The sequence below is a fragment of the Chanos chanos genome, chromosome 6 (genome assembly GCF_902362185.1).
Source record: "Chanos chanos chromosome 6, fChaCha1.1, whole genome shotgun sequence".
Classification (NCBI taxonomy): domain Eukaryota; kingdom Metazoa; phylum Chordata; class Actinopteri; order Gonorynchiformes; family Chanidae; genus Chanos; species Chanos chanos.
Genome location: NC_044500.1, coordinates 34,585,918 through 34,613,607, shown reverse-complemented (window position 1 = coordinate 34,613,607; position 27,690 = coordinate 34,585,918). Strand labels below are relative to the sequence as shown.

The 27,690-nt window shown below is 38.4% G+C and overlaps 1 protein-coding gene across 1 annotated transcript in view; it reads right to left on the bottom strand.

Annotated features, from left to right (window-relative positions):
• The window catches only part of igsf21a (immunoglobin superfamily, member 21a), a 138,719-nt gene that overhangs the window by 51,971 nt on the left and 59,058 nt on the right, over positions 1–27,690 (bottom strand). The window lies entirely within an intron of this gene.

The following is a 27,690-nucleotide window of genomic DNA, read 5'->3' as shown; positions in this document are numbered from 1 at the left end:
TACGATGCATTCGACAGAGAGGGCTCATTTCATGCTTAACTACATTAACTTTCTAATCCTTAATGTGGCGTGGGGCCTTTATTCATTTTTAATAAGACATGCTTGAGTTAAATAGAAGACACAAATGGTGGTGCACACTATATACTCCTGATGTACCTTTTCAGGGTGACTTTGTCTTCCCATTGTGCAACGCTCAACACACTTCATTAAGGAACAAAAATCCTTTTTTGGTATTAAATGTTCATTTTTTTTTCTCATTTTCTGCGCATGTCTAATCTAATTTGTCTATTTGCTATGCAGTACTAACGAAGCAGTTCCAAGTGTAGTGGATTTTTTTTTTTTTTTTGGCAGCGGAGACATGCTTTTGAATAGTTGTGTTGTAGAGGTTTGGTCTTAGGTTTGTCGCAAATAAACCAAAGTGTCAAATTTATTACGACGGAATGCGAGTCAAAATCTCCTGAATGATATGCTCTTTAAAATAATTTGCAAGAGATGCTTTGTGTCATTTTGAAAGTGATCCTCATGCAGTCTCTGGTTTAAAATCAGATAAAATAAGTCTGACTTAGACACTTCACTATAGTCAGCTGTTTTTGCCAATTAATGACATTCTCCAACTTGGCTATACAGCAAATAACAAGACACTTAGTCTTTGGAGAAACAAACAGAATTACAATTAAACCTGTATACTTCTTTTTCTAATTAAAATTGTCTATCTTCAGTGAGAAGTTGATAATTAGCTGCATCAGAATAGAGTGTGTGAGTAAGGTTTCAGAGCACATTATTATTATTGTTATTATTATTAGTATTAGTATTTTTTATAAAACTTTAAAATAACAGAAACATAACACCACAAATTGTTATTATCTAGAGAAAGTTAAGCATCTAGCTGACTGCAGTTAATTAGTATTCAGATTGCCACTGTCAGCAAAAGCAGGTCTAATTATTCAAGGTGTGGCAAGCTACCCACCATCAAAGTTAGATATCCCACATGCCTCAGATGTAGGGGCTATTTGCATTCTGCCGTGTTGTTTTTTTGCCTCAAACACAAATTTCCCTCTTGTGTGTGACTAAATGTCCCATCCATGATCCACAGAGAGGGAAGTAAATGCCATTGCCTAAGGACAGAGGTTCAGGCCATGCTACTGGCAGAACAGCATAATGAGTCTTTAGTTACAGTTACAGCTTCTCTGTAGAGTCTGTCCTTCACATCAAGAGCAACTCTCATTCCAGCTTTTTTCTCTCTCTTGGTTGGTCGCTCGCTCTCTTTCTCGCTCTCTCTCGCTCTCTCTCTCTCTCTCTCTCTCTCTCTCTCTCTCTCTCTCACACACACACACACACACACACACACCCACACACCCCAACCCACAGCCCCCACCTCACCTCCACTACACACATGCGCGCGCGTGTGTTGTTGCTCAACTTTTGTTATGAGGAAGTGCAAGTATGAAAATATATGTGAGAGTGCACATGTTCATATCTGCATAGCAAGCCTTTGTGTGTGCTGAAAGCACTAACGATGGCCATTATGCAGAGTGCCAACACACAACTGTAGTGGAAACAGTAAATATTTTGGAGTCCATGCATGGGTTGCATTCTCTGAGCTGATAATGTAAGCTTCTACCTCACACACACACACACGTACACACGCACACACACACACACACACACACACACACACAGAGAGAGAGAGAGAGAGAGAGAGAGAGCAGAAAAAAAAGAAAAAGAAAGGAAAAGAGCAAAAAGCCAGTGCTCTGCTGAGAGACCCAGCTGTGTTGACATTAAAGGGTTTCTGATGTGCTAGTTTTCTGCTTATGCTGAAGTGCTGAAGTGACATTTTTCATAGTTGCAGCAGGAGTGAGGCCAGGGGTCTGAGAGAGCACAGAAGTAGAAGACAACACATGTCTGGGTGTGCTCAACGCTAAAATGTTCCTGTGCTCTATGCTTGGCCCTTTTACGAAGGAGGAGATCCATGGTCAGTGATGGAGCTCCACACTAAGTGGGTCTCAAAAAAGGCTTCTAATTCAAAGAGACAGTGATGGCTTCATGTGCATTTGATCCCTACCCTCAGTTATGCTAGAACCCTGTAAGGCATATTCCCATTGTACAAAATGACTGTTGAGTTCCTGCCCAGTATCAACCATGCTGGTGCACATACACCTTAGGGCAGAGTTAACACTCTTTTAGTCAGTGTAGAATTCTCAGTTCCATTTTTGCTAGTGTGTAGTCCAGATAAAGACCTGTCTAAGAAGGGATTCTTAAATAGTTGTGGCATTTAAAGCCACTGAAGAGAAATGAGAGCTAATGGATTCCAGTCTGACAGAAGGGTTGAGAGAGAGTGTGGTGAGCGGTGAGAATGGCCAGAGTAACATGTCGTGGCCTGAGTGTTTACTTGCTTGTGGCAATAGTAACAGAAAGCATGGCCTCGATGTGGACAACTTGCTGCACTAAAGCAAAACATGGCACAGACGTGTCGTTATTATCAAGGGAGACAAGAAATATAAACCATGTTTCGGAGGCAGCGTGGTCTTCTAGCAAGGGCTGGGGGATTTCAAGGTCTTGTGATCAAGGGGCTCTGGCTAATGAACCAGGAGACAACTGCATCACATGGCAGCCAGAGAGAGCAAGGGGCACACAGCAAATGGGTGAAAAACACTCTCTCTTCCTCCGTCTCTTTCTGGCTTCTCCGTCTCTGTCTCCTCTGTCTCTATCCCCCTCCTCTGTTTTCTATTACTCTCTCTTCCACAAATCTCCACTCATTATTCTGTTTCCCAGTGTAGTGCACATCACTTCAAGTCTGCTGCGGGCACAGACTGTCAAATGAAAGCCTGAGAAAAGCTATTGTTTCCTCCCTTCTCAAGGCCCTGGGAATAGGTTGCAGAGCATGCTAGAATCACACATTGCAATAGTGAAAATCCACATGAAGCAACAAAGATAAAAAAAAAAGAAGAAAAAAAAGCAAAAAAAAAAAGCTTGCCATTTGAAGAGGGGCATTAATCGTTAACTATTACATTCAGTCACCTACATCGCTGGCCTAAATTTAGTATTCTCAGATGCTGTGTGTGTGTGTGTGTGTGTGTGTGTGTGTGTGTGTGTGTGGCTGTGTATATCTCTCAACAGAAGGAGGCTCAATGTTCCATACAAATTTCAACAAACAAACAAATATAAGATAATAATGAATAAACAAGCTAATTCAAGAGGGGGAGACCATCCATTACCCTGGAGAGATATGACTAACTAACTGTCCCTTGCCAGACTTGTAGCTGTAATGAAAAGCTAACTTGAGTGTCCCTCACAGACACTGAATAAATCACTCTCACTACAACAGCAAAGTGGTATACTGCCCAGAGGGAGAACAGAAATGCATTATTTACAAACAGAAACTGCAAAATCAAGGCCTTTTCTCCTTTGTGGGATGGGTATCAACTCCTTTGTATCAAACACGCCGCCGAACAATCCAGAGGATAAGAGATTCTAACTGAGAGAGGAGAGAGAGAGAGAGAGAGAGAGAGAGAGAGAGAGAGAGAGAGAGAGAGAGAGAGAGAGAGAGAACTTTCAATTGATCCCACACTTGTCAATGTGCAGTTGATGGTATGGGTTTCTCCTACATATATGGAATTCACTGAAGTATTAGTCAGGGTGTTACTGCAGTTCAGCAGCTCTCAGGAGTGTCACTGAAATTTTAGTGGACAAACAAATGGAAATGGTGCATAGAAACTTTCTGGCAGGCTTCTTAGATTTCATTTATTTATTTATTTTTGCTCACTCACTTGTGTATTTTACTTACTTATGTCCTTACTTACTTACTTTATTCTCTTCACTAAGGTAATGTAAGGATGTTACCAAGTGCCAAAGTAGCAAACCTACGGCACTTGTCTAACCTTATCTAACCCTCAGAAGCTTAGAGTCTTGTTTTGATTGGTCACTGTGTAAATGCCTCTCTAGAGGTTGAGTGCTAAAAGCCATTCGATGTATTATTACAACTATGCAGGTATATGTGATAATTAAAGGGTTTTCAACTGAAAGACTGGCTTTCACAGTGAGTAGGTAACTATCTAAAGTAAATGTAGATTTAATTATCAAAATTATAATAGTGATTATAATTATATAATTATAATTATATAATTATAATTAATTATCAACACAAAGAATGGAACTGTATTTGTGAAATACAACATTTTTCTCACATTCAACTGCATGTCTGTGTTTCTTCCTTTTATTTCAGTACAATTTCAGTACCATGGACAGTTCAACAATGAACCAGTTCCATAATGAATCTTCGTTTATAGTTTATGCTACCATTTTAACCACGGGATACATATGGGTGCCACCATATGCAAAATTTTGATTATCAGCACCCTGACAGATTCATACATGTATGCAAATGTGCGTGTGTGTGTGTGTGTGTGTGTGTGTACTATACACACACACACACACACACGCACACGCACACGCACACATGCATACATATATTCACTTCCATTCAGCTTGTTTTACATCAGGTGGTGCTATGGTTGGGGGAATAGGGTGAGTTGTCTTCTAAAGGAGTTCAACACTCATGAATGGGGTTTGAGCTTAGATGCAAGGAAAGAGATGTTAAAGCTATGCTTTGTTTGTTTTGTGAGAAATTTTCAACCTAAGCTGACGACAGAGAAAATTATTTGTCTTCTAGCCAGAGCACCAAGGAGCCTAAACAAATCTATAGAACCTCTTACTGCTGGTCAGTGGATGGACCCCATATCTGTCTTTTCAAGCACTTCATTTGAGCAGGCCAAGGTAACAACTGGAGGATGGAAGCGCGCTGTGCTTCATAACAACCACCTTGGTCTGTTGCAATTTGGCAATAGAGCTAGAAGCACTTGTACAGCGATTTGTCTGTGCAGTGCATTTCTGTGCTTATTCTCACACAGGTCAGCTGCATTCTTTCCAGGAGATGGAGCCTTAATAACAGCTGGACTAAAATGAAGTGCTGTTTTAATCATGCTCCCTTCCTCAGAGGGATCTCTCACTAAGGATCAAAAGGTGAGAACAAAAACACATCACAAAGACATGAAAGGGCTTAGGAATAGCCTTAAAATCCCCTATTGGCACAAACTTATACATCTGAAAAAAAAAAAAATCCTTTGTCCTTGTTAGAGAAGGATCCACAGTGGAGATGTCTTATATAAAGCCCACCTTTGAAGAGGAAGTCATATGTGTTTATTTTTTTCTAAAAATGTCTCTCAAGGGCATTTTCACAATTAACTTGACTAGTGGGAAAACATGAACCTGACATCTGCCACAACGTGGTGTAAAATAAATTAATTTTTAAGTACACAAGCAAAACAGATGGCCCAATGGGATGCTTCAGAGTTAAAAACAATGGAGCTTCAATGTTTCTTCCCTCTTTAAAAAGAGAAAATAATGGGTAGTTGTTTTAATACAAACCTTGCTCTTCAACCTGTGCCTCACCAGGCTATTGTATTCACAATAAGTTCTCAAAGAATGTCAGAACATGTTCAAATATGCAAGAGAGCTTGTGTAATGGTATCATCTCTACATGAAGGTGAGTTTCTAAGGAACATCATGTTACTGCAGGAACCAGGAGGATGCCGTGGACACATCACACAAGACACATCAACAAATCAATGAGAGAATGGGGTGGGTCTACAGAATCCCATAGACGATTTCTGCCAGTGCAGTGCTGATGTCAGAGGACTATCTAGTCATCACAGCTGCTCTGCATCTCACTCTATCTTTCTGTCACTGTTCTGGTTTCTATTCATCAGGGCTTTTACTGCAACCACACATTTACTGCATTCTCCCGATAGCGGAGGAAAAATGGCTTGCCTTGGAGATGCTATAACAGCCTCTAAAAGAGGCATAAAGAAACTCTTTGACAGATTTATCTGACACTATGAATTTTCGCTGATGTTTATGTATCGCTTTCTTTTATGTGATGACGTGAATGGGGTAATTGAATTAGTAAATGGCAAACCTCTGAATGCCTCATTTACTATGCCAGGAACGGTGCTTTCATGTGTGCCACCGGGAGGGGTTAACATTTTAAATCATAATATGTGTATCTTTCACAATTACACCAAAACATCACTGTAACACATGTGTATGTGAGCATTAATTAAAAAAAAAAGCCTCAAAAAAGAGAGGGATCACCTCTGGACATTGAACTACAGTTCACAGTTATGAGTGTAATAGTCAGAAAATTGGCTGAATTTTATACGTTTATAAAATCCCAATGCCATTCATTGTAACAGGTGATCTGTTTCACCTTTTAATTCCAGAGAACTTTCTGATCTCATTTGAGAGATGTAATCATAAGCAGTGCAGGGGCATCATACTGTCTAGCATATGACACAGTACCCCATAACTCAGGCCATTTCCATTCTGTAGCTGACTGATTTACCGTCTGAATGTACATGTCGATGTTACAGTGTGCAGGATGCCTGTAATAAGCTTAGAACGAGCAACTTTTAGGTGAGCGAACTCCAGTGATAATATACTCACAGAAGCAAAGCCAAACATGTTTTTAAATGTCGTTCACATTTCTCAAGGCCTTCCCAGAGGAAAAGTTCATTCAAATCAAAAGCAATGTCAATGGCCCATCTAATGAGGTCTGATAAATAGTATGATTTTTTTTTTTTTTTTTTTTAAGTGCTCAGTAAGACTGTTGAGGCTGTTGATAATCAAGGGCAGCTTATGGGCATATCAAAAATGGTATTAGGAACATTAGGAGGAGAAGGTGCCTGTTTATAAAAACTTTTCATCTATAGACAAAGCACACTGTTATTCCTCACCTCAGCCTCCAATTATACACTGTTACTGCTACTTTTCCCTTCTGTATCTCTGGTGTGAAGTTACATCAAAGCCAGTAAAAGCCTTGAACAATGTTGTGGTATCTTTTTTTTTTTAGGCTCTGTCTAATACGTTTACAAGTAACTGCACAAACCAGTCACATTAATGCTGAAGAAAACACACACACACACACACACACACACACAAAACATTGTTAAGACCATAAGAGGACAAACTGGGGTTTTTCAAGGGGTTAAATAAAGTTCAATATGAAGCATATTTCATGTGCAAGCCTTGGTGAGAAAACAAATATACATTGTTCTGTGGATTTAATTATATTGGTTCATAATCTCTTTTTCTTTCTAGTTTTCCTTTTATTCTGATTCATGGCTTGCCTGAATTTCAAATGAACATCCTTATGAAGTCTTCAAAGTCATTTAGCACTCCAAAAAGGCACTGGCTTTGATTTCCATGTTTATGTATAGCAACACATCTGAAGTCAATGAGTGTTGAGCATAGCCTCGACTTTTTAACATCAACCAGTAAGCATGATTATGACAATATCTCTTGGAAAAAAAAAGAAAAAAAAAAAGTACAAAAGAGAGAACAGACCCAACACAGTGATTTTAAGTATAATCAGCATTCAGACTGGTAATACAACACGTGCAGAGCACAGTAAGCATTCTTGTTAACAATTAAGGCTGTGCATAAACATGGTGTTAATAATCTGGATCCATTTGGCAGGGAGTCGAGAAGGTTGGAAAAAAGAGGAAGGATTTCATTTTCTCAGTTGCCACTTGGCTCACGCTGGCTCAGTCATTAGCTGGGTGAGCAAAATGGTTTAACCAGACCATAGATAATCCCGGCTGAAATGCAGACCTGAAAAGACAGCCTGGAATCACAGCTTTCCACGTCATTATGGCGAAGGCTATGGATGAAAGGGAGTTTTTTGGAGTTATTGGAGATTCCAAAGGCCGTACCTTTTGAAAAATAAAAGCGAGGGGAGATGAAAGCTTTGGGTTTACTTTCATTACAGCTGGATAGCAGTACAATCGCTGCCTTAAAATAAATTGCAAAGCTTTCGGTTTTCACTCAAAGCTTTCTGACTTAGAAAGCCCATCTGATTTACATTAAAGTATTCACAACTACACTAAAAGTGGCAACTAATTACATTTATCTGATCAGCGGTGCTTTTGAAATCCCTTTGTCCATGCAAACATTGACTATGTGATTTTGAGCCATGAGATGGCTTTAGATTTATATCTAGTATAGTTTGGATTATGTTGTAAGTATTCAATATCCTTTGTGGTCCACTCATACAGTGACTAATCGGTGATCTATTCACAACCCCGTTAACTGAATCTTTTCAATGGCACTGAAGCTTGATCAATAGCAAGCATGAACATACACAGTCAATGAATAGAAGCCCCGTGGCCTGTCACTGACACAATGGTTACATCATCAAATCTGTGATTCTTTTACCAATTTGGATAAATTGGCTCAAACTGATTCAACATTTTCGATGACGACTGTACTGTGAAAAAGTTACTTGAAGACGTGGTGTACTTGGGTCTATGTGGATGAAAACCTTAGTGCACTTCTTTTCCATGCACATTATGCAAAGAATGTTTCTGTAATATTTTGATACTGATAAATAATTAGCCTCTTGAACAAGTAGGGCCTGGAATAAAAAAAACAAAAACAAAAAACAAAACAAAACAAAAAAAAATCTTAAAATCTTATGCTTATCAAGAAACAGTACAACACAATCAAGGTTAGGGGGCTAGGAGCTTTCATCTTAACTGGGACACTTTTCAGTTGTTTCATTTTTATTTAAATATTTCCTGTTCCTGTCTTAATTAACTAAATGTTAGCAGCATTAAATCTGAAATTAATCCTAATTTGTTAACACATTCATTAACTAATTACTTCTAACACAAAACAAAGCACGATGTATATGTTTCCCTTAGATGGTCACCAAGACTTCTATTTCTTTCCCATAGGCAAAGAAAATACAAAGATGAAAGATTATTGCAATTCAAAGGGTGTTATGAACCTTTGGGGGTTGAATTCCACTCTATTATTTTGTTAAACCAAAGAATGAAACTGTAGTAGTTATCCAGGCCTTGTGTCATGCCTCTGTCCTCCCTCCCCCCTCTGCTGGTCATGCAGTGCTCTGTTTCTTAGTTTAGTTAATTAGCCAGTGTCCTGTTTCCTTAGCTCCATCAGTTAATCATTCAATCATGTGTTTCACCCATTTAGGTTCATTAAGCCTTGTTTTCTGTCTGTATAATCTTTTTTTTTTTCCTTTACTTCTTTCAGCTCTTTGCAAAGTACCCTTGCTTCCTCAGCATACTGATTCATGTTTCATTTCTTCCTGCTTGCCTGTCTTGTTTTGTATTTCAAACCTTGGTTCCATTAAAAGTTCCTGTGCTACACCTACAACCAACCTCCTGCAGTATTCGTGACACCTTGTGACATGAGGTGGTCGTGTTAGGTCTTGGACACCCTGACAGAGTGAGTAATTTCTAGCAGCTACATCCCTCATGGCCTGTGTAACAGACAATGCAATAACTGTTGGATAATGTAATAATGCAGTTTGTATCATGGCACAAAAAGTAAAATGCACACCATTGGCAAAAAACAAACAAACAAAAAACCAAAAATCTAACTAATAAATATGTGTGTATGTGTGTGTGAATTTATTCTGTATAATCACACAAACACACCTAAAATATCTCAAAAAACCCCTACAAAAAAACAAAAAAACAGTGCACAAACCACTGCAATGCTGTACAATCTTCTGGTTCATCTCCTCCGTAACAACAAGAAGCAATGTGACTAATACAACCTGACGGGTGCAGTCTGCTCATTTTTGACCCAAAAGATGTGCCTTTTACAATTTTACAACGGGATGACACATCTAAATTCATTTTCAAAAACAGGTGAGTACTCCATTTCTTTTCATTGCTAGTGATAGAAAATATGGTAGTTCTATGCCTTGTGACAGGCACTATTTTTTCCCAGTGATGAACATGGTTGTGTTTCATGAATAAAATTTGTTTTGAGCATCAAGCTGATACTGCATTAATTAGTTTGGCAAGGTATGCTGGCAGGATAATGCACTGTAAACAAGTCAGCTATTAGAAAGTAACTGCAGTTCAGGAAGATATTGCCCCACATGCAGTTATTTTCTGACAAATGACTTGTTGCCAGTGCATTATCCTTTAGAAAATGCTCTGTAGAGGCTCAGAAAATGTAAAAGCACCTGAAAATGTACTAATTTCCCAGATGCCATGAAAAACTCTAAGTGGCACTGCGCCATTCTCTCTCTGATGATGTAATAAAAGTTTACATTGACAGGTATCTCTTATATGTTTGAAGTGGTAATGTATTTTTAACTGACAATGTAATAATGTTGCTTTATACCACAACAAACTGTTTCAGTCATGTTGATTTTTTCTTTTTTTTTTGGGGGGGGGGGGGGGTGTTTGTCAACGTCTTGTAAAATTTGATATGTATTACCTCACTAAACACACAACTAGTTCTATGCTGTCTTTAAAGCTAGAGAAGCCGTCAAATTGCTATGCCCTTTAGCAAAGTTACTGAAGTGAGGTGCTAATTGGAAAAACTAATTGGCAAAGCATAACCAAACACTTTGATTTCCTTCATAATGGTCCATACATTGAGCACTCTGCCTTATGGACTTTTTCTTCTCTATATTTTAAATTTTGAATTGAAGTGAAGGATAATATTACTGATCCTGTTTTCAGCTGTTTACCAAGAATAAGTACATGATGACATTAACATAATATTACGGTTATAAGCATGTACTGAGAACAAGTTTGTTTCTTGTATCCATGGAAAATATTACTCTTTATGTTAAACTGCATTTGTTTTTCCTCTTCGTTGAACTGTATCAATTAGCTATATTCCACATCTACTTAAGCCCACTTTTCTCCTGATCCTTACAGTAATGGGTTTGGTGCAAAAAAGAGTCATTCATAATGTAGTTGTAGTCACTGAAGTTGTTTTATTTGGATCACAAAATAATCTATATATCTCAGGGCTCCAAAAATCTAGTCCTGCAGGGTCAAAATCCTGCTGGTTTTCATATCAACCAACCACTGTGGTCTATGATTGACTGAGGGGTACACACACCTGTTTCCCAGGTTGAAAAATCAGCCTCTAATTATGAGGTGAGGAGAAAAAGCAGCAGGAGCTCTGTCATCCGGGACTGGATTTTGGTAAAGCCTAATACAGATAGCGGTGAAGCCTTGTGGTGTAGTCTCTTACAAAGAGAGTAAATACAATTAAAATACAAAAAGTAATTTTGCTTAGAGTGAAAGCGGGAATGATCTCATGAGATGGGAATGGACAGAGCTCCTTCTCAACTGATGGAGTCTAATTAGGAAATCTTCAGTAACTGACACAAGACCTATAGATGAATGCTCTGCAATAACACATAAAATATGATCCTAACAGCTACGCTACAGCAATATTGTTATATATTACGTCTTAAATTGTGGTCTCAAAAAGATTAAAAAAACAAACAAACAAATAAAAACAAAATACATAATAGGAGGCATTGCTTTAATAAAACTATAAATGTTTGTCAAATACAAAAGACAAAACAATGAATTTGAGGACATATTTTTGCTTTGATGGTCTCTACTGGCACACATCACCCTGTTGTTTGACAAAAATATGACCTGGGGGCCTTTGTGAGACTAATGGAAGCCTAAGATATCAGCCCTACTACAGTGAAGTGCTTTATAGATATACAAGGTTTATATGGTTTTGCTGTTTTAAAGTCTGTTCCTCTTGGCCAGACACTCTAAGCTAAATTCATTAACTGCTACTATTGTTGAGTTACCAAGAAAACAAAAATCACAAGTTACAGGTACATTAACTCAGAGTTTCTCAAACTATGGGCCACGGACTGGCGCCAGTCTGTGATGAGGAAACTGCTGGTCCACAGAACCCTGCCACTGTGCCAGTTAAATTGTGCTCGGTGCTCCTGCCACTAAATAATGTCATTTTATTCAAGATTCTAGAATGTTAAGCAAGATTAAAGATTCTAGAATTTAAGATCCTAGAATCCTGAATAAAATGTTACTATTTCCAAAGCAGGATGCTCAGTCAAAGGGGAGGGAACCTGGCAGTTTCTTCTACGCCGGTTCGCAGCCCATAGTTTGAGAAAGCTGTTGGCTTAACTCAAGACGCAATTAACATGGCGTCACAGAATAAGTTATTAATTTCAGTGTCTTTTCATGTAATGATGTCATACATAGGCCACTGAGCCACAGCAGCCATGTGTCTAAAGCCATTGAAAATACCGAGATACAGGAACACAACTGCATATTTTCAAACAGACAACTGAAATGTACTAAACGTGGAGCACTTTGGTTGTTCTGTGAGTAATTATATTATCAGGCAGCATTAGGCCTAGTATATCATCAGCATTAGTAAATCATTACCAAGAAGATAATAAGACATACAGTGTCTACATCACCACAACATGCAGTAGAGAGCATATGTCATTAAGACGGCATATTTTCCAACCTGTGTGTTATTGTGATATCAGATTCTTATAAATATAGATTTAAACATCCTCAAAACACTCATCAGACAATAGTTTCCTTGGAACAAAAAGGATAGTGCAAAAACCATGTCTTGTCATATATGTCTTATCCACACATAATGTTTCTCACTTCTGCAGATCAACATTTTGGAAATTCTGTGGGAAACATTGGGAGGGTGTTTTTCCCCCACTGAGGTCCTTTCACACATCCCTGATTCCTGGCAGAAAAAATATACAACAGCCAAACAGGCTGTCAATATCTCACAGCCGTCGTAATGGGGGCACTAACATAACACTTTGTCTCTGTGGCTGATCGATTGTAAATGGGCTGACATAAGCAACATCAACAGGGAAATGGTCGCCGTGCAGATGGAAATCAGAAAGATATCTTTGTTTGAGTGTAAGACTGATTTATTATCCAGGTCTTATTCGAATATAAAAAAAAGGAAAAGGGGGAAAAGAAATTACACTACAACTAGTAAAGCATGAACAATAAAGAGATTCTAATGAATGATACTCAAAAATTTTACCAGAGAGTTGAATCAAGTAAGCTCTTTAGAGGTTCAGCCATGACGTCCAGATACTGGACAAGGCACCAATGCCTGTTACTGAAGACTTGATTTCCTGAAAAATTGTTCTTGTTACATTTCTCTCAAACTCAATGTTTCCACGCATTGTGGAGAAATTGCAGAAGAATGCAACAGGGTATTATTTGTACCTCTGTTACTGTTGTCCGAAAACATTATTATATTTCAATTTATTTGTTTATTTATATTGTACTTTTCCCCTTTTCCTGATATGGTTATCCTGATCCTCTATACTACATTGCTTCAACGCAAAATATTTCCAGTACTCTTGTTCCTAACACCTCACTGTGGTTAAGTGGAGCTTTGCTATCTTAAGACAGAGCTGATAAGTGATGTTGGTTGAGGTCCAACAGTAGATCAGTTTGACCCCTGGAATATTGCTTTGGTCTGTCCTAGTCCACACTAGAGAGTTAGATGCTTATCTCATCCCATTTGTCACACCAACACCGGCTTGGACAAGCACAAGTGTGGGGAAAAAAATGTCTGGTCTTCAGTTCACTCTGTGGAGAACTTTTTCTAATTGCTACGGCATTTGTCATCTCGTTTCCATGTCCTCTCACCCATCAAAAGGCATGTCATCTTGCTCTTTAATGCTGCCTATGATTCATGACACTGGAAGAGAGAGCACTCACACAATCAGACAGAGTGAATCCGTTGATATAAATGTCTTTCAGCCTGGCTGTATTAGACCTTCGTGTTACACAGAGAGGCAATGAACATATCAATGTATTCTTATGTGGCAAAGGCACTGAAGAGATCATTCCATTTGCCACCTGCAACTGGATCTGAAATGAAAATGTCAAAGTAGGGGAATATAGTGATGACACTTCTTTAGATGCCAGCTTAGGCTCTGACAAAGTGGCCAATAAAAAATCTAGAACAATGTGTCAGGATTCTCAATTGTGGCTTTCCTCACTTTCACATGAGCTTTACTCTGAGTCATTTTCACTTATCCGCTTTCATTGTGGCTACAGACAGTCAATATTGGCTTCAAACAACTGATGCTTTTATCCATCAATGGACAGGATTCCACTGAGGTAAATGAAACGTTTCTGAATGAAGCACCCTACATTTAGACGACAAACAACCAGAATGCTAGTTTTATGTTCGTCATTTCAGCAAAGTCAAATCCTGGGGTATCACAACAAAAAGCAATATATTTTCACCAACTAAACAGATCAGCATCTTTTATCCACAGGTCAGAATGCAAAAATATCAAAGTTTTTTTTTCTTGCTTTCCACCGTGTGGGTGTAAAAACTGAAGTGGGTTTACACATCAAAAGAAACTGTAAATGTACACTAGAAAACTTGATGACACCACTTTAGTTAGGCACATGGTACTACACTAATTAGTGCATTGCAGCTTATTCATTTCATAACAAATTCATGCTTTGTTGTGTCTTTTAAAAAGTGCATGGTGGATACTCACCATGTTTAAGGAACAAAATAGAAATTAGTAATTAGTAGACCTACACTGTTGATAGAGAGCAGCAAATCCTTTCTTTTTATTATTCCTTGATCATTTATGAACATCAATTTTTGTGAGACTTTACTTATGTAATTAAACTTAGAGAAATAAAAAAAAACACACATAAGCAAAAAAAAGCCAGCTGTTTAGGTTCAGCATATTGAATATTCATGCATCTGAGAGAGTAAAAGTGAATAATAAGCTGTGAAATTACTCCTACAGGAGGTGGGCTTGGAGAAGAGAAGGAAAAGTTAGTGCCAGATTAGAAGTGAAATGAACAAGGATCTGTCTCAAGGATCCATCTCGTGGAATAGATATGAGATTTTGAGTGGTTGGGGAAATTGAGTAGGATGAATGAATTTGCCACCAGGGACCCATTTGCTGAAGGTGCGGCAACAGAAGAATTTGAGTGGGATTCCTCAGAGCTGATCCATACAACTAAACCTGTCCTGGAATTCTGCATACACTCCACATACTGAAAGTATTTTCCCACAACTTCACAGGGGAAGACCCAGTAAATGGTACTTAAAGATGATTCACTTCTTAGCTAGGAGAGGGAAAAAAAAAAAACCATGCAGTCAGAGTTTTTTCTAGGGTCCACTGGTTTCTTCAGCATGCCGTAATCGCTTGGATGCAATCACTGCTTTTAAATATCATCTTAGACTCTTGAATGATAGCATGAAAGTGCTTCTTTTCATCGCCAGCATGAATAACATCATTGTGCAGAGAGATGTGTGGAATTAATATCCTTTAACTCCACAGGGAGTATACTGCCCTTGCTTCCGATATGTCTTTGAGCTCTGTGGACTCAGAGGTCAGCGTCTCATTTTACACCGACAAAAATCTATTACAAAACCCATCTTTCTCCAGAAAGTGTTATACCCACAGGATGAGAGGAATGTTTCTTTAATTGTTTCTCCACAGTTCCACATCTGACCCAGTTATGTGTACTTCATACCACAAAGCCGAATGACAGAAGGAGGCAACTCCTATTGATCTGATTTAATGCTTTGGGGGATAGAGGGGAAAGTGGTAAACATAAACGATGGCTTACTTTTTGTGCAATGACACTGCAGTCAAACAATGATGACTGATATACAACTGTCCAGTACACTTTCAGTTATCACAAACTACGTCATCATTTAAGCAATCCCTATAACCAGATAGACCTCTGGGGAATACATCACCTTTAATAATCAGTTCACTTCCTAAACTATTAATAGTACTGTGTAGTTCAGAAATAAGTACAGTTACATTCCAAATTTAGAACCTCATTTTTCTAATCAGATGCCCATCAGGAGCTCGATGTCTTTCGGGTTGCAGAAAATTGGTTGGCCCTTGGGTTGCAGAAATACAGAGCAACAGTGGTTAAAAAAAGGGGTCAAAATGTTGCTGTGGTTGTAAGTCAAAACTTTGTGATTCTTTCTATCACTATATGTAGCCTTGCACTTTTTGATAAACAGAGCAAAAACCCAGTATAGCTCATGCTTCTTATTCAACATACCTCTTGCTGGCATCAGTTGGAAAATGTGATTCAGAGCTCAGCATGAAGTCAATGTAAAAACCCTCTCTGTAAATCAAACAGGATGCAACATGCTGTCATGATCAGGCGTTGCTAAGCTGCTGCCATTTTCGAGTTGCAAAGGGCAATTTTTATCAAATTCAAATTAACACTATATACTTGGAAAAAAAAGGCCCCATGATCATGTGGCATGGAGTTTAACCATGCTGTAACAAATGAGTCTCTCTAAATGACGAAGAACATGGCTGCCACAGTTTGAAGACTGTAGTCTTCAGTAGTAAACGACTAATATCTGACCTCTCCGTAAGACATGGATCATTTTTACAGGCAAAGTATTATCTCTCGACCACAAGTCTAAATGGCAAGACGTCATGCAGATGTCCAAACACAGAGCAACTACAAAGGGGCCCTTAACAGTCAGTGATAGCTCACTGGCTCCAGGATCTGCACCTGTAAGAACTATAGGTGAAAGATGATGCTGAACCATACTCTAGGACCCCCCTACAGTACTTTTGACAGTCTTCTTTTGATACCTTCCTTGATCTGCAATGTTTGTGTAAGTATAGGACACTTTAGAAAGAAAAAAAAAGTATACTGATTCATAACTTCTCCTTGAAGGGTGATAAATCCTTTTGGTCATGGTAATGGTTAAGGAGGAAATAGATATCAATGACTTTAATGACTAAACTACTACTGACAACACAGAGAAATTAGTGCGCTGAGACAGTTCCAAAAAACTTGAGGAAGACAGAACTGTCCACATCTTTTACCTGATATAATTCCAGACCCTCAAAGCTGTCGCACATGCATTACTACCTCATTAAAACTTGTTGATGTAGCATCTTTTCCTCTCTTTTTACAGAATATATTATTCTGTGGCTCCTGAAAAAAAATCCTGTGGATTTTTCCATGTCCCCAAAGGAACTCACTCCGTTGTATTTATGCAGGGGCTATGACTAAGTCGCCGCTGGCATGAAATCTCATTCCCCCTCTAATGCAAATGTCACAATCAGCTCCTGATCCACTCCTAATCGCTAAGTAATCACTTTCCTGTTTGATCATTCTGTGATAGCAAAATGGATTTAGAGAATCTGCTGTGGCACTGCTTTTGTGACTGCCTATACCATGGACCTCAAAATTAAAAAAGAAAAAAAAAGTTATAAGAGCTTTAGTTTGCACAGTGGCAAGTAGTATTCCTACTTACACATGGTTACTTTTCATTCAACACCTACACTACTGTAAACATAACACCAGGACAGAGTTGGAGACCTGTTAAATAATTTGTGTTAAAAAAAATCAAAACAAATAGTAAAAGAATCTTAGAATCTTAACTTAAAAAATGTACAGTTTTGTGGAAGCAATTTTTCCGCATTTAAACCAGAAAAATATTTCCTTGTAACTTCTGTCCTTTAAAGTAAACTCTTGGACACATACCCTACTTATTTTGATTCAGAAGAACATTCTTGAAACCTGGACACCCACAGGAAATGAGAATAGAAAAGAGTTGAATTTATTAAAAAAAAAACAAAAAAAAAACCCAAAACATCTCTGATTCAGAGTCCTCATACAAACATCCCAGGACTTACGGTGAACAGACAACCAAAACGGCTGTGTGACTATGCTCTCCTTTCCCATGAACCAAAAAAAAAGATCAATTTTAGAAAGCAGAGCTAAGACTTTATTTAATACAAGACAGTGGACAGATTATGTTTACACTAAGGGAACATTCACTCCTGGTTTTGAAGCCTAACACACAATCCCCAGCGGCAAAGAAAAATGAGCGAGCTTTAGTTGAGGCTTTTGTAGTTAGAACTAAAACTTGTGCTAAGTCCACACAATGGGTCTTCCTATTAATGAAGCTGTCAATGAATGCATGCAAGAAAGTTATATGGACATCCTCCTGGAAATAAGGGGCTTTAGAGGAAATCTCAGCTCTATCAAAACAAAAATCAGTAACCTCAAATAACTAAAAGGTAACAGCTTTCAGTCAGTTTAGACTTGAGTGGACATTGTAGAAAAAGCTCAAAGGAAAGACAGACTCTGCAAGTCTGGATAGACAAGGTCGCAGATTTAAACAACCAGCTTACTGCAATGGAAGATCGAAGCTGCCGCTCCAGTCCGAGATTCACTGGCTCTACTGAAGGTGCAGAAAATTCAGACAGCATTGCTTTCTTAAGAGAAAATATTCCCAAAAGGCTCAGCACCCTCAAGTGCAAACCATTAAAGACAGAAAGCTATCACTGGATTGCCCTGAGACCTCAGGCTGCAAGAAAGAATCAGCTGAGGACCCCTTATTTTCAAGCTGCTGAACCACTGAGACAAGCAAACTATCCTTCAAGCCACGAGAGAGCAAGGTGCAGCTAACCAATACAACAGTGACAATCTGCAGTCCTTGCATGACTTTTCCAATACAAGGCCACCATAACAATGCATACCATACAATGCTGTCTGACAGTATCTAAAGGAACTGTCAATGGAAGCAAAGCTGAAGTTCCTGAAGAATAGCCAAGACTTTGTCTCTGAAATGCAAGAGAATGTTGATATATTCTTGTCAGGTAGATATTAATCTGGTATGACTGAATGGCTCATGGGTAGCTATGGCAAAACTCTATCTCAGCTATGGATTGCAAGCCTTGTGTTGGGTCAGATGATGCTGAGCTGGAATGCCTGGCTTGCATTTGATCTGTCAACTTATAAGGATTTATGCTGCAACAGCTAGTTTGCTCTTTGGGATAGGATCTTGTCAGTCGTGCAGTCTTGGTCATGCAGAGTTTTATTTTTTGATGGTTCACAGGTACAAGCAGTGGTTCTTGCTTCTCCCTGGCCACCGACTTAATTTGTTGTATTAACTTATTGGTTTGTAAGGTTCCTCAACTTTAGGATCTTTTCTGGTGGGTTTTGGGATTTACTAATTGACCGGTTCATTATCATTCAATTCACAGACGTATACTGAATGATTTATATGTCTACTGTCTATTTTGTTTAATGGGGAGTGGGAGGTTTGTAGTGTGGCAACATGAACCTCCTTGATTTTTACCTCAGTATCATGTCTAATGTAACAGCTAACTTACTAAAAATAACAGACAATGCTTTCAATACTGACAGGGATTTCAATTTTAACTTGGAGATAAACAGAGTAACTGGTCTTAAGGATTTAATAGAAATTAACAAATGGTCAAGTTCTTTGAGAGGTGACCAACAGTTCTCTCAGAGGCATCTGCTTCCATGAGGCTTCTTATCTTAAATCTGCATGTAATAAAAATTATTAGTTCTGAAGCAGCAAATGCTGCAGACTGCAGGAAAGCAGGAGGGAAAAAAAGAAAGAAAAAACAAAACAAAAAACTGAGAGGGCAAGACAATTAGTGGTCATCAAAGCAGATTCAATGAATTTACACTGAAAGGAACGGAATTTTTCATATACAGACTTAAGAATACCAATTACGAACACTGAATGTCCACGTTTGGCTCTTCCACTACGACCTAAGAGCAGTCAATGACAGGCTACAGTCAATGCTGTTAAAAGAAAATGTAATCTCAATTACAAATCCTCCAAGAATAAATTTAACATTGAAGGAGTTTTGCTCCAAATTCTAAAGTACAGAATCCCACTGTAATACAGACAACATATTTGAGTTTATGCTTGCAGTTTGCCAGCATAACAGGGATATGTTATATGCCCCAATAACACTCACAGAATTGCAAGAGGCAGCTCATAATGTGAAGAAAGAGAAATCTTTGGCTCTGGATGGTATACCTCCAGAGGTGCTCTCTCCAATTTGGGACCTAGTCAGTCCACAGATACTGAACTCAGTAAACTTTGCCATTCAGAATGGCTCCTTTCACAGAAGTCATAAAGTTTTCATAATTTCTCTACCTGTGAAAAAGGCAGTGACCCCCTAGTTGCTTTACCTATGGGACTGTCAGCGTGATCAATTCAGACTTGAAGCTTTCTGCAAAAGGTCAAGATTGGAGAATTATGTTAACAACCTCACCTATCCTGACCAAATAGGCTTTATTAGACATAGACACACTGCTGATAACTTGTGTAGATCCTTACATGTGTTAGAATTTGCAGACTGTAAAGCTTAGTCCTGTGTTATTTTTTCTTTCAATGCTGAAAAAAAGCTTTTGACTGTACTGAGTGGGACTTTATTTGGTTAGTTTTAAGGAAATTCAGGGTTGCTCCTGCCTTTATTAAGATGATTAGAATATTATGTACTGCTCCCTCTGCTTTTGTCCAGTCAAGACCATGCAAATCTGATCTCTTCCCACTGAATCAAGCCTCCTGACAGGGTTATCCTTTATCTCTACCGTTATTTGTCCTCTCGTGGGAACCATTGGCTCAGGCAATTAGACAGAGTTCTGCAACAGCTGCAGTCTACATTAAAGGATCCAACCACTCAGTTTCATTATATGTGGATGACATATGACTATACTTATCTGAAATTTCTCATTTGATTCCAAAAGTTCTAAAACTTTTTAATAAATATGGAGAGATATCAGGACACAAAATAAACTAGACCAAATCAGTGCATATGTCTTTACAAGCTACTACCAGGTTAGCAACTCTCCCAGATTATCCCCCCAATTTTGAAAACAATACTGGTTTTTACCTGCCTGGGAGTTGTAATTTGCCAGTTTCCTTAACAGATACAGGCAATCCTACCCTTATTACCACTGGTGAATTTCTTTAGTAGATTCTATGGCCTCAAAATTTATTTGAGAAGGGAAACATTCATGTATTTGAATCTCTATCGTACAATGTCCTAAAGGGCTGAGTGGCGTGGCCATTCAAAATTTTAAGTCCTGTTATTGGGTGTTCAAGCTCAGACCAGTCCAAGTCTGGTTAGACCCAAATTCTTTAACTCCTTGGAGAATCACTGAAGCCTTATTGGCACTCCCTTATCACCTAGAACAGGGGTGGGCAAATCCAATCCTGGAGGGCCGGAGTCCCGCCGGTTTTTGTTTTCACCTCTTAGCTACCTGTTGATTTTCACTTTGAAAACAGGTGTGCACACTCTTCAGCCAATCAGAGACTGTATTTAGTTGGTTGACAAGAAAAACAGCAGGACCATGGTCCTCCAGGACCAGATTTGCCCACCCCTGACCTAGAATATATCCACTTCTCTAATCTAAAATCGAAATCTGTCTCTCTTAAATTTGACTCTGTCAGAGTGGGTATGCTTAATGTTTGGGACTTTGTAGTTAAAAAAATATAATAAATAAATAAATACCAGACCCAACATTCTACCACCTCCACACAATTATGGAACAACTATTTATTACAACTTGATGATCAACCCCTTAACTGAGGAATCCTGCTTATTAATTGCTATATTTTAAACTAATCCAGAAGGTTTATACCGCTCCACCGATACATCACCAAATGGAATTTACTACTGACCCGTCATGCATGATTTGCAATCAAGGAGTTGTTAGTACAACCCTGCACATGTTCTGGGAGTTCCCTAAATTTGTAGATTTTGGCCAAAAGTGTCATAGACCCTCTCGACCCTCATTATTATTAAAGAGTCCACTCAATGACCATTTTGAGCGGTCTTCAGATAGTTTTAGAATTAGTGCCATGCAATCTATCACTGGGATTTGTAGAGAGCCTCTGTGAGGTTTCATTTTTTTCATTTACTGGTGACATACAGCATAACACCATCAGATTTATACCAGAAATTATTAAAAATATTTCATTACACTGTTGTCACTTGGGGTCCATCATACTTCTATTCTCTTTGAAAAAAATCCTCGCGCTTACTGCTGTGTTTGTTTCCTGACTTTTGGCACATCAATGTGTGTTAGCGTAATACTCCACTATGGGAGACCAGCTGGGGACATTTATGATTTTAGGTACAATGGGGGACATTTGTGCACACATCTCATAAAAAGAACTAGAAAAATGGTGCAGTTGAACTTTATCATATAGGTAAATCTTCTGGCAGTTTTCTGAAACATGTTTGTAATTGAGATAAGATAATCTTTAAATTTTACATTACTTCAAATGAGAGCCTGAAACACAATATTTGCAGAAATGGCCGCTGATTAAGAAAACAGTCCCCATTTCATACTGTTAGAATTCTCTGCTTGATTGCTTCAATAAGGAAGCACTGCATATAAACTGCTGTGGAGAAAAGGCCTTGAGAACAGTTAATTATGAACTCCAAGTGGAATATAAGAACATTAGCATTTCCTTTAAAACATAGATGACACAATTCAGAACTCAATATAAGTGATTTTACAAGCTGCACAACTCACATAAAGCACTTTTTTCCCTGACAAAACTGGGTCTCTAGATAAAGCAGTTATACATTTAGATGTCGTCAGTAGGACTAAATGTGAATTTGTAACCCGCATTGATGTGAGACAAACCGAAGTGACAGGCAGTCTTTGTTACATGAGAGAGGACAATCCGTCCATCCTCATCATAACAGACCAACACTATGCCCCAATGAAAGGCTTACAAATATGTGACAATTGTGGAGATGTCATGTTCAGCAAATTCCATTCATTCTTCCTGAGTCTGAGAAGTCTGAATAGGCTACAGTTTGGAAATAAATGTATGGCTTGAAAGAGTCATATCAATACTTGCATATTTATTTCATAGAATCTACAATTGCAAAAAAAGTTGAAACGTTTGGATGGCTTTCTAATGGAGAAAACCAAAAATACAACAAGTTGGTCTATGCATCCTTTAGGGAATAATTCCTAATTCACCTTGGGGTAAATTATTCAGTCTTGTCTCTCTTTTGGGCAGTCTGCTTACTGTACTCAATGTTCAACTGCACAAGAAATTGGTTCTGGTGTACAAAAATATCCACGCACACTATATTTAGCTGCCACACAAGATTTGTCTCAACACTGCAAAAAGAACTTCATTACATGAGAATTTTTGTGAAGATACAATTACACAAGGGGTTTGGAGCAGCAGGAAATAATTCACACAAAAACCCCACAGGAGAGTGCTGTGTGTACACAAAGTAAGATTGCGAACTGTGCACCTACTCTCTCGTTGTCAAGGCAACCGAATGGTGGAGTTCTCAATCTAGTGTGGATGCAACTTCCCCCCCAATCCCTAGTCAGGGAGCAGGATCACCATCTATCAGTTGCATCACTTTTAGGTCAAGTATCTAAGTGCTCATCACTGGGAACATACAGTGCAAATAATTTGGTTCACAGACTCAGATACCCCAATCGCGAAAGACAGTAACTGCAGTAATCTCTACACTCCTTCAATCCTTCAAGCTGTGTTATCTTGCCAAGAGCAAAGTCATTTGCATACTGAGATTGTGTGCTTGAGTGTCAATAGCTTTAATGGGATTTGTGGAGACGTGGGCTACAAGTTAAGTACAAACCATGAGTCCAGAATATTAGAGCTAAGCTAGAGTGAGAAATTATTGTGTGGGTACTAAGTCTAGAAACTAACTCAAATTAAATGGGGGCAGTCTCTTTAGATACTGTAACTTTCATCTTTTGTTAAATCTCTACATAAAATCATCTATGCATACTATACATATGTAGTGTGAGATAGATGGCAACAATCCAATGATATAATCCAAATTCCCATCTTAAATCTAGCAAATGTTCAGAGGCTTAGGTTTAGCACTTAGGTCATGCTAAATGTATAATACTAACATGAAGAAATGCAATATCAAAGGGGATGCTACAGTGATGTTTAGATCTAAAAACGCCATTAACCACTGGACTGCAAATCGCAATCAGGCCCAATAGTAATAATATTTCTATTTGTATTATAGCTCTGTTAGGCAAATGTCTCCACATTATTTCTTTTGCATTGTTGTCTTTTTCAAGGATATATATTATTGACATTTACTGCAGGGTTTTTTTGTTTGTTTGTTTGTTTTTGTTTGTTTTTTAATGAAGAAACTTAACTGATCTTACTCGTCACTTGGTCTCGCTTCACTGCCATTTGCCAGCTTCCGAGGGAGTAGTGGGAATTTAGCAGCACTAATACAAAGCATATCATTGGATGAAATTTCAACAGTCAGTAGAAATATTATTATCTCTTAGCATAGACATTTTAAAGTGATACCAATTCTGAAATATTCACCATGTTAATTTCTATTTATAACCTCTTATAAAACTTTGTTTTTACAACTCCACAGTCACAGCATTGCATGTTTGTGAAGACAGTGAGACATGATGGGGAAATAGATGAAACTTTAAATTGATTTAAGTCTGAACCTCTTTCAAAATTGCATAACTGCATTATGAAAGCTAAAAAGGACAAGCCAAGGTCTTCTGAGCAACTTGATTTCAAAGTTCTGTTTAGATTTAATTTCTAACTGAGCTTTTAAGAACCGTCTCTGTCTCTGCATTACACGGTTAAGAGTCATTCATAGCATGTGATTTTATTCAACATGGATCTCATTCAGCAAAACAAAAGATTGGAGTTCAGTTAAACTCCAGATGTGTCATATAACTCATGAAATGTTTAATTACTTTGAGTTTTAAGAACTCTGAAAGCACTCTGTGTCCTTGTCATAGTATTAATTGAAGATCAGCCTGATCTTTGAAATATTTCCTGCTCTTGGAAAATGATAGTGATGCCTTTTTACAGGAACAAGAAATAACAGGCATGTTGATAAGACAATTTCTCAAAAGATATGAATAAACTTTCTGCATAGTATTCAGGCAAGGGTTTAATTAAACCTTTACCACGGCATGCAGATTCAGTAAAACCTTGATGATGACCTGTTGTTGTGAGAAGTCAAATGTCACAACAGCATCTGACAGCATAAGGGAATGTCTAAGTAGACAAGCTTTAAAGCCAGGTCAAAGTTAAATAGCATTTGATGAGAGCTGTTCAGTGTACACTGTGTATATGTCCCTTTGTGTGTGCTGTCACAGTGAGGAAAGAGAGCTAATGAGCTAGAGGAGTTAACTGAGGAAATTACAGGTAATACAGAATGGCACTCAACAGGCAGCCAGGTGGAAACCTCCAGATAACAGCCGTCACTGCTGTGGTCCCCCTTTGGATAGGACTGGGGGTATCTCTTCATTAGAATGACATAATCAGAACAAGCACAGCGTGAGGTGAACCGCCAGCCGTTTCATTGAGAACTCTCCATGGACATTCCCAGCATTCCAACCCCCAACGCTCACCACGCACATAATGTATGATGGCTTCAAAGTGATAGCAGCTATTTTTAGCCCAGTGATGCACAAAGCACAAGATCATGGTATTAGAGATTTCCTGACAGTAGTACAAAACCACAGTGATTTCTAATCCATGGCTTGCAACAAATCAGAACAATGATACATCCTTATGTATTATTTAAGTTTATACAATTTTGATTAAATGTCAGATGATCTGCTTCTATTATTGATACTTAGTGCTGGGTCCAGATTCAAGAAGAGAATCTGTTTGTCCAGTAAACACAGCAGGCCCCTTTAAGTTAAAAAAAAAAAAAAAAATCATAGTACCTCAGGAGCTCTTATTTGACTCATAATGTCACGTTTTGGTACTGTAAGGACACAGATTTGCCCCCTCCTCCCCTTCTCATCGGATCTTGAAGCTATATAGCTCACTTAAAAGCCCTTCACATGACAACCTCTCATGAAATCTTGATTTGCTATTGTGTTGTGGTGTGTCCTGAAGCAGAGACTTGTCTAAATGCCAATCTTCACATGGGAACAAATCAGCCAATCAAGGAAAGAAAATGAAAAGATCCAGCATATTAGGTCTCCCTTTTTTTGGCATGAGTGTTTCACAATGCTAGCTGGAGAGGTTTTCAATAGCAATCTCCATTATATCAAGTAGCTAGGCAGGGCCTCAGCATAGCAGAGGATGGGTTGGCTTGAAGGAGCAGTTGGGCTCTGGTGTGCTTTACAAAATCCTCAAACAGAAACCATCAAGATAACAGCACTCTGGTAATGAACTACCTACAGCTGCAATCTTCATGTCAAACAGCTTCTGTCTTGCTCGTCCTGTGCTGATTAGATATGGTGATTCCCAAAAGTGAATATCAACCTTGGTTACTTTAAAAATAAGAAAAAAAAAAAATGTAGAGGTCGACAGTTTAGTTAAATGAACAGCAGTGATTAAAACAACTTTGGCAGTCAGACAAGGGTGATTTATAATGTATTAGTGTTTGCAATGAGCTAAAGTAACAAGGAATATTGAACTGGTTCTCACAGTGCATCACTGGATTTGATCACTGGATAGTGTTTGATGTTGACAGCCTTGTCCTCTGCGTGCCTTGTCTGAAACTGCATCTGTCCACGTACTAAGTGTCCTGTTTCTCTGTGCATTCTCCACCGTGCCAGACAACGATTCCTTTTCCATTCCTGACACATTTTTGGTCCCGTGTCAGTCATGGATTCTAACTGTAATTTGAATCTGCCACAAAGCATTCATTTAAATTCGGCTTGTTTCTGTTAATGTAGTGAGATATAAGTTAACCTTCAGCAAGTACCAAAAGGTAAGACTTCATTAAAACAAAAATGATTCGATCTTGATTCACTGGGACTGTTGATATGACCAAGGGGAACATCAGTTCATTCTTTATTGTCACAGAAGATTACCATTTACAAAGTCTGCAAACACAGAATTGTTGAAATGGGAATACAAGGTTAAAACAATCTAACCCCAGAACCCCAGAATCCATCTACCGCAGAAGGACTGCTAAAAAACTTTTGATTACATTTTACTTTAATAAGTAAAATGGATTCACACAGAATCACATAATGAATCAATAATTGGAGGTTATTAGAGCCATGTACTACACAATTAGGGCATTTCAACATCCTTGCCTTGTTTGTGTTAATATACCTTCATAAATACACACACACACACATGCATACACTCCCTGAAATTTTTACAAACTGTCACTTTCAGTAATACATATACTGCTACATGCATGTCTCTTTCTTTCTTTTTTTCTAATTGACAAATCATATGTGTTTCTTTTCCTATTCCATAGCTACGTCAGTGTCTTTTGAAAGCTGTTGTTATCACAGTCAAAACTCAACTTTAGAAACAGAACTATCAGCATGCAAATGTTCTTGAGAGTTGGGAACAGCATTTTGATATTCATTAACCCAAACAGACACCACAGAGGCATGGTAACAACCCAGATTGATGGTGAGAAGACAAAGGAATCCTTTCATTCGGCAACACATAATTGTTTTTAACACTCTTGCTGTGCAGTGCACCAACTGGGGAGTCTAATAAGAGCAGAGAGGCCAGCTGTGATCCATTAAAATATGTCTACGGCCAGTTGAATACGAAAGCAGGATCCCAGCCCAGGGCCACTGCAATTTACCTGACATCTGGATTATCATCTTTGGCTGATGCCAAAATCGTCTCAGGCTCAGACTCAGGTAAAATTACACAGCACAGATACTGAGCTGGACAGTCATCACGGGGTAAAATATATTTATGCTAAGTAATACATTTTGTGCTAATAATGAATAAGAAAAATTGCAGTGAGTAAATTCAACAGTTTGAGGAGTCTGATATGGGTCAGCAACTTGATCTCATAGAGACATCAAACAACTGGAAAGATGTCAGTGTTCAATGCAGAGGTATTGGTTCACAGCTATATGAAATGTCACTCAAATTGTTGTGTGAAAAGTTACTTTCCATAATATTAATCCAAACCGTAATTTCACATACTTTTTTTTTTTTTTTTTCTTCTTAAGATTAAATCCGTAAGGCTGAAAGGGAAACTACTGAGAGAGAAGAAATAGCAGACCCTTGATGGATTGA